This window comes from Cyanistes caeruleus, chromosome 3 (assembly GCF_971803275.1).
Source record: "Cyanistes caeruleus chromosome 3, bCyaCae1.hap1.1, whole genome shotgun sequence".
Lineage (NCBI taxonomy): Eukaryota > Metazoa > Chordata > Aves > Passeriformes > Paridae > Cyanistes > Cyanistes caeruleus.
Genome location: NC_141703.1, coordinates 72,040,859 through 72,058,913, shown reverse-complemented (window position 1 = coordinate 72,058,913; position 18,055 = coordinate 72,040,859). Strand labels below are relative to the sequence as shown.

General features: G+C 37.0%; 1 long non-coding RNA gene across 1 annotated transcript; it reads left to right on the top strand.

The window, feature by feature from the left end:
• Window positions 1-6,524: 6,524 nt before the first annotated feature.
• LOC147654238 (uncharacterized) lies at window positions 6,525-17,916 on the top strand. Its single transcript, XR_015284774.1, has 3 exons — window positions 6,525-7,015; window positions 16,186-16,380; window positions 17,175-17,916. It is a non-coding gene; the product is annotated as an uncharacterized LOC147654238 (long non-coding RNA).
• Window positions 17,917-18,055: the final 139 nt, after the last annotated feature.

Genomic DNA, 18,055 nt, shown 5'->3' with positions numbered 1-18,055 from the left:
CTCCAGCCTGAACAGACCAAGTGACACCAGCTGCTCTTCGGAAGGCTTCCCCTCAAGGCCCTTCACCATCCCTGTGGCCCTCCTTTGGATGCTCTCTAATAGTTTCTTGTCTTTCTTATATTGTGGCACCCAGAACTGCACATGGGACTCATGGTGAGGCCACACCAGCTCAAAGCAGAGCAGGACAGTCCTCTCCCTCAGCTGGAGAACACTGTGAGAGACAATTTTGAAAGCTTTACTGAACTCCAAAAAGATTACATCAGCTGGCTTCCCTTGATCAGCTAGGTGGGTTACCTTGTCATAAAAAGAAATGAAGTTTGTCAAGCAGGCCTTTCTCCTCATGAACCAATGCTGTCTGTGACTGATGACTGACTGCATTGTCCCATTTTGTGGGTGTGTGTGAGCAGAGAGTACTTTTATGCCAAAAACACTAGTAATGCAAAAACAACCAACCAAAAATAAGAACTACAATATATTGACCTCATGTGCCCTTCGATTTGTTATCTACCTAACTTAAATGTACCTATTACCATCATAGAGTTGGCAGTTCCATCAGGTGTGTAGCATATACAGACATGGGTAAAATTGTATCTCATAGTGTTGATTTTCCAGGTTTTAATAAAAACCCAAATTCAAATGGAGTGTGTTGCTCTCTCTCCTTGACTAACAACTTAATTTTTAGCTAATAATTTATATTATTCCACAGTAGCTGTCCATCTGAGTTCCTTTTTACTGCGCTGAAGAAACAATGCATACATTGAAAATGAAATATGTCAGAGAGTAAGAAAATAAACATATCCTTAAATATAGTGAAAGTAACATGCTCTCAATCTCATCAGATCGAGATCAGAATTACCTCAGGGTAATGTGTTTTGTTGGACTTGTTTTTTATCTGAAACCTTATCCTAATAATGTCCTCTCAACTTGGCCCTTGATAATCTTAGATTGTCAAGTGCTGATGTCATGGCCATTTAAACATTTCCTCTGCATTGTCACTGTCTCTTGATTTATTCTCTTTCTGCACTAAGACAGAATCTTTTGGCAGGGTTGATGCAAAGGTTTTATTGACCCTGTAAATGCTTTGGCACAATTTGACCAATAATTTTAAAGCCAGAAGGACTTATTGGGTAATTAAGCTATTTGGGTTTAGTATAAAGAAAACGTTCTAATAAATGTTTCCCCATTTGCACATACATAGGGCAGAAAAATGTGAATTAGGAAATGAGCACAAGTACTTCAAACAGCACCTGCTTTCCTTTATTTCCTTTTTTTGGCCGTCTTTAGTGTAGGTGTTGTTTATTTTTAGAAGGATAGAAGCTTAATCAGAATTTTCAGACTATGTGGAGCTCTCATTAAGACAGAGAAAAGGCACTTTTGTTCCAAATAGCCTCTCCAAGAGAGAGGGAAGTTTAACATAAGATGTTTTTGCAAAGCACAAGAACTGCTTTCAAATTAACTTTGAACAAGCAGCTTCTGATTTCTTCTGCCTCATCCTGTAAGTGCAGGATGTATTTAGAGGGGCCAAGTATTCTACAGTGTCAAGTCTGTCCAGTTATCTCACAAATAAAATTGCTTGGCCTTAGGTCACTGTGGAAAATTTACATCATCAGGTAGCCTTTTCAGAAATATAAATAGAGCAAAAGTCTTTACCAGTGACACTGATACAAACCCTCGGAATGAAATACAGACACAGCGCACTGGGATCCAAACATTCATTGGTGAAAAAATTTATGAATTTGAAAACTTGAATGTTTTTTTTTTTTACAAGCACATGTTCTCTTCATACTAGTTACTGTAGCATTAACAGGGTGTCTGCATTAGTTTGGCTTGGAGCAGTAATGCAGTTTAAACCAAAATCAAGAGCTGCCTAAGGTTGATTAAGTTCTCAGAGTAGTTTTGAAGCATACCCTCTGAGTGCCTTTCAGAGAAAATTAAACTGTGCCCTGTGCTTCAAATAAGCTTAATAGGGGCATTGTTTTTGGCTTTGTTCTGTCTGAACCCACCCAGTCATAAGACCAGCTAGCTTGGACTTAAGACTTATTTACCACTGATGGGCTCTGAAACCCTAGAAAGCCCCATGACATGCTGAGGAGCTCATATGCTATATAAAGAGGTCAGTGCTCTGTGCAGTGTGTTCATTTACACAGTTTATCATTCTTTTAAAATCAGCTTTTAAAATAACTGCAAACTCACAAGTGTGTGGAAAAACAAATACACATTGATGATACATTTTAATCACTTAAGCCAAATAGTGACATTTTGTTGTCATAAATTCTACTGTTTAAATGAAACTTTCCCAGTCTCTCATATCTTAGCATAGTTTGTCACAAATGACATGCAGCCAATTTTCATTCAAATTGTTTTACAGATTATTTAGATTGAGACTGCTGAGAAGAGCAGCATTCCTACTTCTATCTCTCCCCTGCCTCACCCTCACTTTCTCTGCCAGAGGTGAATTCTATCAGAAAACATCTGGATTAATACTGTCCTCTTGGGTCTGGGGGTTTTGTTGTACTTTAGGTGTGTGTTGTGTGTTTTCTGCATTTGGTTTAGTCTGGAGCAGTTTTCCAAAGTTCTTTTCAGATGTTGTGCAGTGAGGGTTTTGTTTTGGGGTTTGTTTTAATATTTTCAGATTATAAATCAGTGAGTGGAAACATGAAGTGCAATTTGCATTCTTGGAAAAGAGTTATTTTATAATGGTTCTGTGTGAAAGGAGAACTGAAGGTGAGGGTGTTCCAGTCCAAATTAAGGTAATTCCACATTACTAGCAGCACATATTAGCAGCAAGAGATTAAGAAAAGAGCATTCACTTAGTTCAAGCCATGATTTTACTGAAAATGTAGGCCACACTAAATTTTCCACATAATTAAACAAAATTAATAAAACTGATTAAGATATGTTCTGAGTGGGTTTAAATAGCATGCTGAAAAAATGGGATTTGTTTTGGAACTCCCTGGAATTGCAAGAATATGAGAGACTACTTAGGTGGATAGTGGGAACAGAAGTTTTCTCAGCCAAAAAACCCCTATTTTAACAGGACAGCAATGCCAATCTTTGCAAACAGTGTATTCTTTATTAAACTGAAATTCTTGCTTGTTCAGGAGAAGAGCAAGTTGAAAATATCCATAAAAGAAAATGGTAGAGTAGTTAATCTTGTGCTTAATCACAAATTAAGTGCCTTACTTTTTTCTGAGATTTCAGAAGGAAAATATCAAGTGGTACAAGTGTTGCAGAATTTTGCCGTTATGTAGAGAAACAAAAACTGTAGGGATTATATATTGATTCAGTATTTAAATTAAAATATTCCATTTACATTTTAAATGCATGTGACTTTGTAGTACTGAAATGTCATTTAAAGAAATAAAATACAATATTCTCTCTCCACAAAAGAACCAGGGAGGGTTTTTCCCCTGGCTACAATTTCCATGCTGTTGCTGTTCTCTCATTGGAGAGGGGAAACTCCGAATAAAGAAATACATCACTGAATTGGGTTTTAGTTATGTTATTGTTAATGTAAGAATTTGGGGTCTACAGACTGTTATGTCCTGATAATTCTATGAAAGGCCTGGATTGTTTCCTAATTGAATCAGTAAACAACCTAAACTTAAATTATGTAAGTTAATTCTTGTTATTCTGTGAGGGTGAATATGTAAATGCTATTAGAAGTAATTTTTTCCCAGCAAATATGTACGCTGTGTTTCAGACTGGGATTGGTAATTACACTTTTGATACTTCTGTACTTCAGGAAATCCATAGAATCATAGAATTGTTTATGTTGAAGGAGACCTTTGAGCTCATCAAGTCCAACCATCCTAACTCTGCAAAGTCTACCGCTAAACCATGTCCCTAAGTGTCACATTTGCACGTCTTCTAAATACTTCCAGGGATAGTGACTCAATCACTTCCCATGCAGTCTGCTCCAATCCTTGCTTCAGAGACTTTTATCTCAAATTTTGCTTTAGAGTCATAACACTAAAACCATGCCATACTTCCCTAGGGCAAATGACTTTTTTATTTTATGGCAATTTACACAAATCTTAGGATCCCTTTCATGAGACAAATCAAGCCATGTAAGAAGATAGTCACAGAAGGCAGTGCATGCAGCAGGTTTCAATCATCCTTCAGTCAGCCATTCCCTTGTAATGGAAAAATAGTTTTAATTATAGTACTTGTTGGATTATCAGGTGACATGTAATTAATGCACAGCTACTGCTGAAGGCCTGTGGATATTATAGCTCTTATTAAGAGCAACTGCCTTTCCACCCTTTTGTTAAACCTATGGCTCATTTAATCCCACTTTCCCACATACCTCAATTCTTTTACTTTGCTATCTAAACATTGAAGAGGATAATCTTCATTCATGTAATTTGAGTTCCTATGACCTAACAAACAACTGTGACTTAAGAAAAAAAAAGAAAATCACTGTTTAAGGCAAGAATTTTGTTCATCTCTATTGTAACTGAAGGCAAAATTATGTTAAATTGGAAGAGTTTTGCCGGTAGAATGTTCCCTAATTCTGGAATGACTTTGCTTAAATCTTATTAGATTTAAATCTCACTTAGAGATTAGATTTAAAAACTCACTTTTGATGCTCTTCCTCAATTTCTATATGGCAGAAAAGTATTCCTTTCACTTTTAAATGTGGAAATAATATATATATGTGTTCTGATGAGTAGGGAGTACATTAGCAATATTGTATAAATGTACTAAGAAACTGTAATGACTACATTGCATATATCAGCAAAGACACAAGGAAATGCTATTTGTGGCAAATGCTTTTTACGGCATGCAATTGTTTGGATATTTAGATTCCTGACATATTTCAGGTAGATTAAATTTGGTAAGTATTTGGTAAGTAATGTTCAATCACTGGTAGCTTTTACAAGAACTAAACCACAGAGATATAAAGATTCTGAATCTCATTGCATCTTATCTGTAAGAATACAACAAAACTGTTTTTACTAACTCTTCCCACTTACAATTAATTTACAAGAGAAATAGCATTTGTATTGAAGGAAAAAAAAAAAGTCTCAGTTAAAAACAATTCACAAAATAATCAAGAAGTGGGATGCTGTTCAGTTCATTTTGCCCCAAAGGCATTTGAGACAGAGACTAGTTCTTGGATCAATACTGAACTGTGGTAAGACATTGCTATGCAGCCTCTTACATCAACATTTCACTAGCTGTTGCCTGTAGTTCATGTAAATTAAAAAGCATTTTGCCTTTTTCCTCTTGCCTTGAGACAAAAAAATCATAGAACATTTGTTACTATCAATTCATCTGTAGGATGCATTTTATAAATAAGACTTCTACTGTGTGTTTTAGGATCATGTGGTGTACTTAAACATTTAGTAAGAAATTTATTATCTTCTTTGTGTTATTTCATCAATACATTAAAGCTGGCAATGTGAATCAACACAATATTGTTCTCTTTCAATCTGTTTTATATTCCATCTTATTTCAGGGAGGTTATTTTACTGTCTCTTAGCCATACTTGAGGTACTTTGGAAGTAGCCCAGTATGAGGGCAGAATAATATCCAACTGTTAAATACTGTTTTCATATTCTAGCTGCAATAATATATTTCATAGATATTACACTAATAAGAGTTAAAGCTTTATTTCAGTGTGGAATTAAATTATCCATTTTCAGTATTTGTTGCTTTGTGCTCTTTCTGCAATTTTGCAATAGCTTTCATTTTAACAGTCTCTTCTTTTAAAGGTGAGCAAAGCAGAAGGTGTTTTACTCCAAGTTAAAGATGCATGGATGAGGGAACTGGTGATGAGGTACTATAAAAGATGCTGATGGAATTCCATCAAGTTAGACATCACCAAAATGAAATAGAGTAAATAGTTTCCAGAAAGTTGTTATCTAGAAAATAGGACCTTTGGCAGATAACTTTTTTGTATTGCTTGTAAGCCCTGTGCTACACCAGTTTTAAACATACTCACTAGATAAACTGACAGGATACTTTGCATAACTAGTCACAGGCTGCATAACTAGTCACATGCTTTCATCAGGGAGCCAAAGTGCTCTCTAAATGGTGACAAGAGCTTCCATTGTAATAATTGTGAAGGCATCTTCAGCTGGATCAAAGGAGAATCAGGGAACTGCTATAATCCTCCTCCAGCTGACCCTAACAAATACTCCAGCATATACATAATCAATTTCTCTTGATTATCTTAAACTCTATGGAAAATATATCTGAGCTGTTGTAATTACATGCACAGGCTGTTCTGTGTATCATTTCCTTTCCTGCAAGTGCCAGGACAGTTTCCAGAGATTATTTTAAATTACCAATCCATACACATCTTGGTCTCCTCCTTCACCTAGAGCATAAACTGCTCAGGGAAGTTCCTTGGACTGCCTGGATTGTCAGATCAAGTTAGCCAACATCTCTGGAGAGATAACACCTTCCAGCTGGCCTAATCACAGCTGGTCTGCCTAGGGCAGTCTCCAAGGAACTCCCCCTAAGCTCCTGTGTCAGCTCCTTCATTTTTAGGCTGGGTAGGAGTTCAGTCATTCAGGAGATCAGTCACTGTGCTGCAAGTCAGTCCATTGCCTTGTCTTTGCAGGAACTGGTGGGGAAATGCTCAGGCAGCTGGGGAGGGCTGGCAGTGGTTCTGTTGGTGCAGTACCCAGATAGGAGGATTGGAGCAGGTGGCTGTGACTGCTGGTGATAGCAGCCAGGGTCAGTCTGTTTGGCCTCCTCATGGTGGCTCGTCTGTAGGTCCAGATCAAACCAGGAACTTGAGTCCATGAGGAGCTGGGGCAGAACCAGGGAGGTGCATATATCGGCATGCAGATAAATTGACAACATAGTTCAGCTGAGAGACCGTGGGTAAGAAAGAGCCTAAGCTCAAAGGCAGGTGAGCAAAGGAGAGGCAGGAATTTGCAGTCTTCTCACAGCAATCTTTCAGGGCTCCACAGCTGTGCTGATAAGGCTGGCACAGAGCCCAAGCTGCCAGACCCTCTGGAGAGGTGACAGGCAGAACTCTGACAGCTACATCATTCTTGTAAGTACAGAGAAATCACAAATTTCCCTCTTTTAATGCAATTATAATATAAATTCCTTAGATCCTGCCAGAGACGCCTCTTTTTTTTGGCAAAGGATATCCATAAGTCTTGCCTTGCTGACAATCAAATAAAACCATTTCAGCCTGCAGTTGGAGTGGAACTGGTGCAAGAGAGCAATGACACAGAGTCATTGTCATTTTACATTTACAATGTCATTTACTGTATGCAAGTAAGAATGTTTTTCTGTTTGTATATTGACTTGCTCCTTCAGTGTCATAAATGTTTACCAGAACCCTTTCTTGAGTACTTGTTCAAAGCAAACTTAATAAAAAGTAATCTGTCATTTGTTTGTGGATGGTACCAAATTAGTGGTTACCATGTGGCATCTGTGTGGCATCTGTTTAACAGATTTCCTCCAGGCATAATTACCAACAGCAATTGCAACTCCTGCCACAGGGCATTTCAAGAGAAGCAAAGGAAGTACTTCTACATAAATCATCAGACGGTCTTTAAATAATTCAATTGTGAGGTTCTAAACAAAGACCTTGTGAAGCTTAAGGAACTGTCCTGAACTCATGATCCCTTAGATAGACAGCCTGAACCTCATAAATGAATGTGGGCCATTGATACAGGATTAGTTTCAATCATTTGTCCCAAGTGTAGATTTCAAAAAACAGCATTTTAATCTTTCATAAACTCTTTATTTAGCCTATGCATTACCAAATGCAAACCTTTTGAATCCTGCAAAAACTGGTCTTCAGGACAGATTGGGAAATGCATTCCTCTCGCCATAACATATCTAGATGTTCTCCTTCTCAGCACTCCACTTCTCAAGGCCTTAAGGCAAATTCACTGTCAGTCCCTGCCTGACCAGCTCCCACATCTCCCCTTTTTCTGTTTTACAGAAAATAATAATAGGATTTTTTTCTTAAAAATTTTGTAAAACTCTTAATAAATAACTAGTTAACATGGCAACTATGATGATATAACAGTAATTACAATAAAAATTAACAGACTCATCTTAAGAAGCAACTACAGTTAAAAGAATTAATATCCCAATTTTCACCAGCGATAACCATCAACTTGAAAAGCCACAACTTTTTAAACAATCCATTTAACCAGTCCTTGAAGGCTATGTTCTGAAGCCAAAATCTGTCCACAGCTATAACTTCTTAGGTGGTCTCTGTCTTTGCTTCCCTTGGGGATTCTTCCTGGTGTTCTTGCAGGTGTTGTTGCAGCAGTGGTAGGTATGGTTTTATGTTTCTAGCTAGAGTCCACCGAGGTCCTTTACCTGTGAAAATATAAGCATATCTCCTCCCCCACATGATTAACAAGATCTTTTTAGAAATTTCAAAAAATTATTTGCATACACAGTTCTAGCAAGCCTCTCCCCTGTGGACACTGCCTCTACTCCCCCTTTCTGTTGTATAACAGATGCTTGAGAGATCTACAGGCTCTCCCAGTGAGGAGGGATACTTGTGGTGTGTGTGTTTTCATTATGAATATAAAGGTAACATAAAATCAAAACAATATGGGGCAAGACAGTAGACTTACACTAAGCAAAAATGAATCAGATACTATATGCAATATAGTAAAAGAATTGTACTTTATAATCCAATCCAGTATATTTTAACAGAACTTACAATTAATTCTATTAATACTTAGCTTTACTAAAATATCGCTAAAACTGAGCAGGAATTAATCTTAACAAAATTAATTTATGTAAACTCTATCCTTACAGAAGCTCCATCTAGCCATTCCATATTGTTCAAATTCTTATTTGAGAAGGTTAGGAGGCAGACAAGAATCACAAGCAATAAAACTGTGGGTTAGATACTTCCATGAGTGGATGAGAGTCATCCACGATGCTGGGGTGATTAAGCAAATCATCCGGGAGGTCCTCAATCAAGGAACACAATTCCCTATTCCCACCACTGTCTGCCAATTTAGGAAACTCATTGGTTGATGGAAAAATGACATCCAAGAGAGCTTCAGGTTGGCCATCCAGACCCACAGACAAGCTGGTTGCCGGTTTCCCACTGCACAAGAATCTGTATTCAAGGTGTTTTAGTGCCAAAGCAGCCACATAAAAGCACATAATGGATTTTGTACTTTTATAGACATACTACTACAGTGGTGCCTTCTTTTGTAGGCAATAGCCTGACATCTCCAGCTCTGCCAGTGCTTGAATAACCTTGAAAAGGCCAGCTTTTTCTCTTCTGGAAGCAATTTGATTAATGAATTAGAGATTAAAATTCTACAGCTCCTTATGTATTTCTGGAGATGTCTGTTTGTCAAGCACTGATGAATATTATACCTTCATTTCTAAAGTATAAATAGAAGTTCTAATTGTGGCATGATGATTGACATTTTGTAGTGAAAAGCAGCATTACACTGAAAGTGTTGATGCTTTAATCACAATTTAAATGTTGCACAAAAAAATACTCGTTTCAGGTAGTGATGTTACAGCCTTACACCAATTAAAACAGTAAATCTGTTGAAGCTAAATATATCTTTCCTTCAGATGATAAAGCTGCTGTTTATGGATTTGAAGCTTTTACCAATGGAAAATCCATCACTGGAAAGATAAAATATTACTGTACTTTGCCTTTGATGTAGTTCCTTCAATCTCAAGGTCTGAAACCACTTAATTAGTAATGAAGATGTACAATGCTGATCTTAGTTTTTCTCATGTCTTCTGTTGTCACCACTTAGCAGTATTTCAATGTAGTCATGTCATTTAAGAGAATATTGGCTAAGTTTTCTGTCTATAGAGATTAAATGGATTATTTTGGAAAAATCTTTCATAGGTTAAAGAAGAGAGTGGTGAATGAAAAGAATAGGTAATATCAAAAAGCTGTCAGTCAGGGTGATGGAGCTTGGCAAATGGACCAAGATGCAGCAGTACATTGAATATCGTGGCTTAGTGCCTACCAGAATATTTACAATTCTCCAGTTACAGACTCCTTGCTGAGTCATGTCTTTGTTGAGAAATTTCTTTCTACTAAAGCATATTTAGACCATACATTTGATACCATTCTTCAGGTTTTGCCAGAAATGAAGGAATTATGAGATGCTGGACATTTCATATTATTATTATTATCAATTCATTATCAATTCATTGCTTCATCAAAAAATATCAAATAGTAGCTTCTGTTTTAGCTTTTCGTTTCAGTGCTTCTAAACACTAATTAAATTATTGTTTTGGAAAACATGGGCTTTAATGAGATTATTAAATCTTGTTTCTGGTTTATGTTTTGGGGTTTTCTTAGGATAGTTGTAATAAGTGCTGGAAATTAATCTCCATGTTCTACAGTTGTGATCTAATCACCTATTGCACTCAGTCATTGCACTGCGCTTTCAGAATGGCTGCAGCTCCTTGCCTATGCCAACTTCTGTGTCATTATGGCAATAGGAAAAAGCATTGAATGCAAATATGCAGGTTTGTTAAAACACAGTCTTAAAATAACATCTTGTTAAGAAGCAAAAGTTCCATGCCTGGAGGAATGTAGTTACACAAGAGACTTCAACAAGCTTATGATTGTTTTCCTTTTAATTTCTCCTCTTTTGTTAGGGGATAATTGTTTGTAATCATTCTTGTCATAAAGCAACTAAACCATAAACTTAGGCTTGCTGTGATTGGTAGAAGGCCTTGTAACTATCTCTGAGGATGTATTTGCTCCTGTAGGACTTGGAAAATTGACTTGCATTGACAGATTTTTTTGAGTTATCTGCTGTGTTGTGCTGCTGTTTCTCCTTTGGCCTACACATATTGACCTCTGCAAGATGGGAGGTGATTCTACAACATCATGTGGTGTCTTGGGTCTTTTTTGTATCTTGATTGTATTATTAGACCTATCAAATTGCTTTTTAATGCTGTTGTGGAAGAAGAGAAGAAAGGTCTGCAAATTAAAGCTAAAAAGAAGAAAAAAGACATGCAGTTTTACCAGTGAGGTTTGGAACAGTTAGCCAGGGAAAATTATGAACTCACCTTCTCTGAAATCCAATCTGGCTGGATGTTATAAAGCTTTGCTTTAGAAAATGAATGTAATGTGTTATAGAGGAGATCATGCCAAATGACCTTTCTAACCTTTTAAGCTATGAATAGCTGTAATGAATCAAGGTGGTTATTCTCTGGGTAGCCTAGGAACAAAAATTTCTTTAACAAGTTAGGTATTCCCCACTTTTATCTAAAGAGTTAAAAAGGACAGAAGACATAGCTGGTCCTCATGGCTTGCAGATAAAATGTCAACTTTCCTGGAGCGCCATTCATGGCTTTTTTCTCTTTATTTATCATATTCCATGGATATGGGTATTGAGATACCATCTAATATTAAACACATACATAGTTGTACAGATAAAGGTAAAGGTCAGTATAGCCATGCTTCTGCCTTGACAGTTCTGTTGTGTATTTAAAATGTAAGTTTTATCCTAGAAAACACTTGTTTCTCATCTCTTTCTCTTTACTGTTCATTCTGCAAGCAGCTTCGTTCTCTGTTCTTCTCAGCTGAAAAGTTCTATTGTACTTGAAGCCTTTCTTATCTAAAAAATTTTGTCTTCTTATCTAAAAATGCATTGGGGAAAGCAAATGATATTTTAAAGAACATAAAATGTAAATGGAAACTGCACCTTGTAGGCTTTCTCTAACCTCTTTGGGAATAGGCCTTGGGACTACCTCTATTAAATCTACTGTTGTCATTCTCTGTCCTTACAAAATGATTAATACTCACTATATTGTTATTAAATAAATATTGTGATGGGCTTTTTTCCTCTGCTAGAAAACAAACTGCCAGGCTGTAATTAAATTAGTTAACATGGCTTTATCAAAATATCTAGATTTCTCAGGTGCACATACCTCAAAAGTGCATAGAGAAGCATCCCAACAAAATGAAAGACATGATGCATAACTTATACTGTTCATGATGTAGTAATGAATATGCTAAAACATCATAAACAAAACCAGCTTAGTTTTGGTCGGTATTTCACACCATGGAAATGCATTTTGATCAATTTTCTTAAGCTGAGCATTCTCCAGAAATTAATTTTCTTTTCAGTTGCACAGAATCTTTAGGAGTTTATCCTTTGCCTCATACAAGTAAAATGTCTCAACACGGTGTCCAATCATTTCTGTTAAATCACAGCTGGTTTTTTCCCCAACTGTTGTGCTGCTGTTTGTATTTCCTAAAAATGTGACTACAGCTTTTGATACAGATGTTACATTTGAAGCAGTGGATGTGAACAAACAAGTCACAGCTGAGGCTGGGACTAAGTGGCATCTATGAGTCATGTAATTGCTATACTAATCAAATATAAACAAATTATTAAACCATTACATTTTAAAGATTGTATTTACAATTTACATACAAATATTTATAGAATCTGACAGTATTTTATTCTAAGGCATTTAGCCTTATGAGATTTTGCATTCTGCTGTAGTTGTTGTTGCTGCAGTGATTTTTCTCAGAAGTATTTGAATCTTTTTCACTAAAAAGTGAAAAAGACATAGCTGGCACTCTGAAGCACCCACAAACAGAATCCAGGTATGGCTGTGTCACAGAAAAGGTCATTATCACCACTGGAAAACATTAATAAAAGGTTAGGTAGGAAAGAAAACATAATTCAACCCCTCTTTCACTCACAGAAACACCTTGCCTGAGAAATACGCTTAAAACTCAAGAGAATATCTTAAAATATGTGATTCCAGCTTATTATTTTTCCACACATTATATTAAGTTCCTGGCTCTATTAGTTATTTTCAGCTCCTTTTTATAGTTTTCTTCTTACATAAAATAAAATGCTGCAGAGGTGAAATGCAAAGTCTTCACATGACTAATCTGTCCATCCATTGTTGAAATTGACCAAAATGAGTAAGATAATACTTAATAGGAAAATATTTTCTTTCCAACAATGATGTCTTTTCTTATTCCTCCTTTTCATCAGTTTTGCTTAGTTTAAATGTATTAGTTTTGGGATTTCTTTCTGTTGACTGCAATCAATAATAGAGCAACTCCCTCAAGGAAAGAAGAAAGTGGTTCTTATTTATGCAAAGCTTTCCTTTCCTAGTAGAAACACCTTCACTTCTTCAGGCATTTCACTGTTCCATTTTTGCAAACCTTTGTTTTTTATAGCATCTCTGTTATTAGCAAGGATGGTTTGCACTTCTGGTTTGCACATTCTTTTTAATTCTAGTACTTCTCACAAACTGATGGTGGCAGTGATGACTAAAAGATTATACCTGTGAGGGTTTTTTTAAGATTTAGAATCAGTGCTGTCTGCAGAAGAGTAAATTGGATAAGAACATGAAACTAGAAAATTTCTTTTTCAGTTTTTCATGTGATTCCTGGGATATAGGTGAAGGACAGGGAATTTTCACTTTTCAGGCATTAGAAGCAAAGCACATATATATTTGTTAAAACTCTAAAATATGGCTGTATTCTGCTCTTATTCCAAAATAAGAATAATAAAGATGTTTGGGTACACTTCTAATGAAGTAATATTTGTCCATTATCCTGACGATTTTGTTTCTCCTCCTGTAAGCTTGCATGATTCTGTTTCAACCAGAGTTTGAAACAGCATTTGAAGAGCAGCTGTCCAATGAAATTATTATTTAATATATTGCTCAAATTCTATGGCAGGCTCAGCTTTACACCAAGCAAAGCCAACCGCTTTACAATATTTTGGATTTTTTTTCAGAGAAGGAATTAATACAGTCAAATTTGGAACAGATGAGTTCCTCTACTTCCTTTTTACCCAAGAGCCAGCTGTTACTTTCTTGTCATGGCTTAATTTTTTGCACATCATTATTATCAAACCAGCAAAACACACTGAACCATGACCAGGAACGTGTGGCAGTTCGTAATACTTCTATTCTGCTATTCCAGTCATAAATCTTAAGCTTGTGTTTCCATATTGTTGCTCCCTGGTTTATATTTTAATGATCTTAAAATCAGTCTTTACCCATAGATTTCACAGAATTTTCTTCATTTTCAATGAACATCATGCATGATTTGGCATCACTGAAGGGGTTTACTACAGTAAATAAATCACTTTGGTTCTCTTTTAAAGAATTCTTTTTGTAAGGAATGCTTATCATTTAAAAAAATCTAACATGCAACTTTTCATCTTTTTTTTCTTTCTTTAGGCCAGCTTTTAAGATTTTTCTGTAATTTAGTCTATGTGAAGTAAATTTATCTCAATAACAAGCACAGTCACATCTGAATATTATTTCCCCCTAAATATATTTTTTGGAGTGTCATACCTCTCATTGCTTGCTCATAGCAGAAATTATTTCCTTCCTTCTGGAAATTTGTAATTTGTAAGTGAAGGCTGCACTTAAACCAAAGAACATTCAGTGAAAAGGAAAATGCTTTTGCCACCAAAGGATCAGATGTAGACTACTTAGGGCAGGAGGTTTTGGTTAATGCTGTATTTCATCAGTGCCAGAAGCAGACTGGAACCTTAGCAAACACAAACTGCAAAGTTCCCAATAACCCATTACCAAGTTGAAGTGTGAAACCCAGGAGCATGTTTAACAAACCACTAATGTGAGCTGTCTCCCTAGTAGTGACTGCATGGTGAAACAATTAACTGGCATTAGGCAAATGCTGGTTTAAAGGCCTTTGCAGAGAGTACTGTTTTTGTTGTCAATAAATCATTTAAATAGTAATATTGCTTCCCTTTTCTTCTTCCTTGGTTCCAAACGGAAAAGAAAAGCTACTGCCTTTGACTGCTGCTGTTCTTGTGCTACAGTTCATATGATACCCAAAGGAATTGAAAGGGATAATTTTCAAAACACTAATGAAATTGGAAGATTCAACTAATTGAAGGTGACCTTTTAAAAAAAAATCCTATGTATAAATCCTCTCAACATACAAAGACTAATATCATCATGGAGATCCAAAGGCTATACTAAATAATATTATAACCAATATGCAATATATTCCTTGTGCCAAAAAGGAAAGATCTACACACTTCATACTTTACTGGGCATATAGGAAAAGGATACAGAAACAGTCAGCAGAGCCCTAGAAATCTTCCTTCCTCTTTGCAGGAATTATATTACTCATTCTTCATAAGATGATATTTTATACATGCTGGGTCATCACACTATAGAAAATTATGTCTTTAAAACAACTATCATTAGAAGAAGTTGGTTTTTTTCCTGCTCCTTTGGGGGACTTACAAGATTTTATTATAATGACACTTCATTTCTGCTCACTGTGGTGTTCATTGGGCTTTTGTGTTGATGAAGAAGGCAACAGAGTTCGTAAGAAGGCAATTTCCATCTATCTGCTATCAAGCTGAAGTTGGGAAAGACTGGTATTCTTATATCTTATACCAAGAAGATATTTGGTATCGAGTTTATCTAACATGAATTATCTTTCTGCAAAAAAATATTTAATGAAATAATTCCTTAAGAAAATAACAGAGGTTTTTTTCCTTGCAGTTTTACATACAATGTGTAAATTTAGGACATTTGATCTTATATTGTTACTAAATAATAACTTTGACAGTCATATACTTTAAGGTATGGAAATAATGGGTCTTACAGTTAGTAAGTGTTGTTTTTACATATATGTCATATTTTACTTACCTGTAACTGTTTAGAATACCTTAACATGTATTTTTTATGCTATTTTCTGCTTTATTGCACATTGTGAAGTACTTTTATATATCTTATATTTATATCTTTTATATATCTTTTATATATTTATATATATAATATCTTTGTTTTCATTTCTCCTAAATCTCAGATACTCCAATGGCACAGTAAAGAAAGCATAATGTAGCAATTCAGTTAAGTATGGCAGGAGATGTTTTGGCAGATACAAGAGTGTGATTAACAAGGAACAAATAAATACCCTTATATCAGTGTTCTTAATTGGGTGGTTCTATAATTCCTACAGTGTGCCTCAAAATGCATAAACAGCAGAATAGATATTTTTCTACTGCACTGTTTTTCTTACTGATCATAGGTTAATTTGTGAATACATAGGTCAGTTTTGTTAGGAGGAAAGAGTTCTCTCTTTTTTTCCTGTTGTTACTCTGTATTGTGATTTTATGCTGATGAAAAACTAATTAATTTATTTTATTCTATACCAGACCGAACACTGTAGCCTAATAACAAAACCAGACTAACATTTATTTTAATTTGATGGGTTTTTCACAGGTGTTTAATGAACACACTACATCTTCTAAATTAAGGAGCTGCACAGAGCAACACTTTGGTACTTTGTGATCTGATGAAATGTAGTTGGAGACTGCACAATGGCTTGCACTGAGGGATCTAGTGGGTATGGAACATACTCCACACTTGTTCATCCTTTGAAAATATTCAGAAGCAGGAGATTCAACAGTACCATAGGTAATGCCTTATGCTGCCCTTGCAAATGAAGAATGCTCCCTAGCAGTTATACAGAACTAAGAGGTTACTGAGGAAAACTGCAGAACTTTTCACATAGATGTTTTCCTGAGAATTTAAGCAAACGTGCTAAGGGTGGAGCAGATTCACCTGATTGTGTAGAGGACATTGCCAGGAGGGATATCCCAATGTCCTTCTGTTTCTCTGAAGGTGCTCTGAATCCTTGTTCTCAAGATGGAAGAGACTGGCTCTTTTTAGTAAAAATGCAAAGGAAATATTTGTAGTACACTATGAGAACAACTGGGATATGTGTTTCTTAGGAAATAAAATTAGTCTTAGAAAGATTCCTTAATATAGACAATGAAAAACTCGCTTCCAAATCTGGTATTCAGTCTTTGTGTGGTCAATTTATCCATTACTAGAGTTACCTTAGAAGCTAGTGCTGGCAAAAATAGGAAGAATTTTTTTTTTCTTCGGTAAGCCTGTCACTCTTGCAGTGATACATCCCACATGAGTGTGTGTGTGTGGAAGATACACATTAACGCTAAAACATGAGTTTTGGTTCAGTGATGTGTGTTCCCTAAGGATCTGTTGCTGAGATCCAATATACTGACACACTGGCTCAAGCTAAAGGCAATAAGGAATAAGGAAATAGGGCGTGGTTTATTTGGTTTTTCTTACAAGACTTCTTGTTTCTTCCTCCTACATGTTACATAAAAAAACCTACACCTGACAAGTACTTTACTTTACTATTTACACAAAATACTATGGAATTAAAAGCAGTTCTTTTTCCTTAGAAAGAAACCATATCAATGCCACAGCAGGACCTTGGCCTGAGATGTCCATGTACATCTTTCTTGTGCATTTCTCCAAAACCTCATCCAGCTGAAGGCAAAGAATACCTTTGATCCAACAAGTCCAGGTGGAAGATACTGCATTTGAATTGGGGCGATCCCAAGCATGAGTATAGACCGGGAGAACTGCAGCCCTGTGAGAAGGACTTGGTGGTGCTGGTGGGTGAGAGGCTGGCCATGAGCTGTCAGTGTGCACTCCCAGCCCAGAAAGGCAAAGGTGTCCTGGGCTGCATCCAGAGCAGCGTGGGCAGCAGGGCCAGGGAGGGGATTCTGCCCCTCTGCTCTGCTCTGCTCAGACCCCACCTGCAGGGCTGCAGCAGCTCTGGGGTCCCAGCACACGGAGGATGGGGACCTGTGGGAGCAAATCCAGAGTGGGGGACACCAGGGTGTTTAGAGGGATGGGGAACCTCCCCTAAGACAGGCTGAGAGAGCTGGGATTGTTCAGCCTGCAGAAGGCTCCGGGGAAAGCTTGTAGCACCTTCCAGTACCTACAGGAGGATTATAAAAAAGAGGAAGAGTTATGGGCAGATAGCAATAGGGCAAGGGAGGATGCTTTTAAACTACAGAGAGATTTAGATTAGATGTTAGGAAGGAATTCTTCCCTGTGAGGGCGGTGAGGCACTGGCACGGGTTGCCCAGAGAAGCTGTGGATGCCCCACGACTGGAGGTGCCCAGGGCCAGGTCTGAGGGGGCTCTGAGCGCGCGCCTCCCGCGGGAGCGGTCCCCACCCGCGAGCGGAGCCGCACCGCCACCTTCCCTCAGGGCCCTCCCAAGCCCCGCCCAGCGGCGGCCGCGCGGAGGGCGCGCGGTCCCTTGCGTCACGG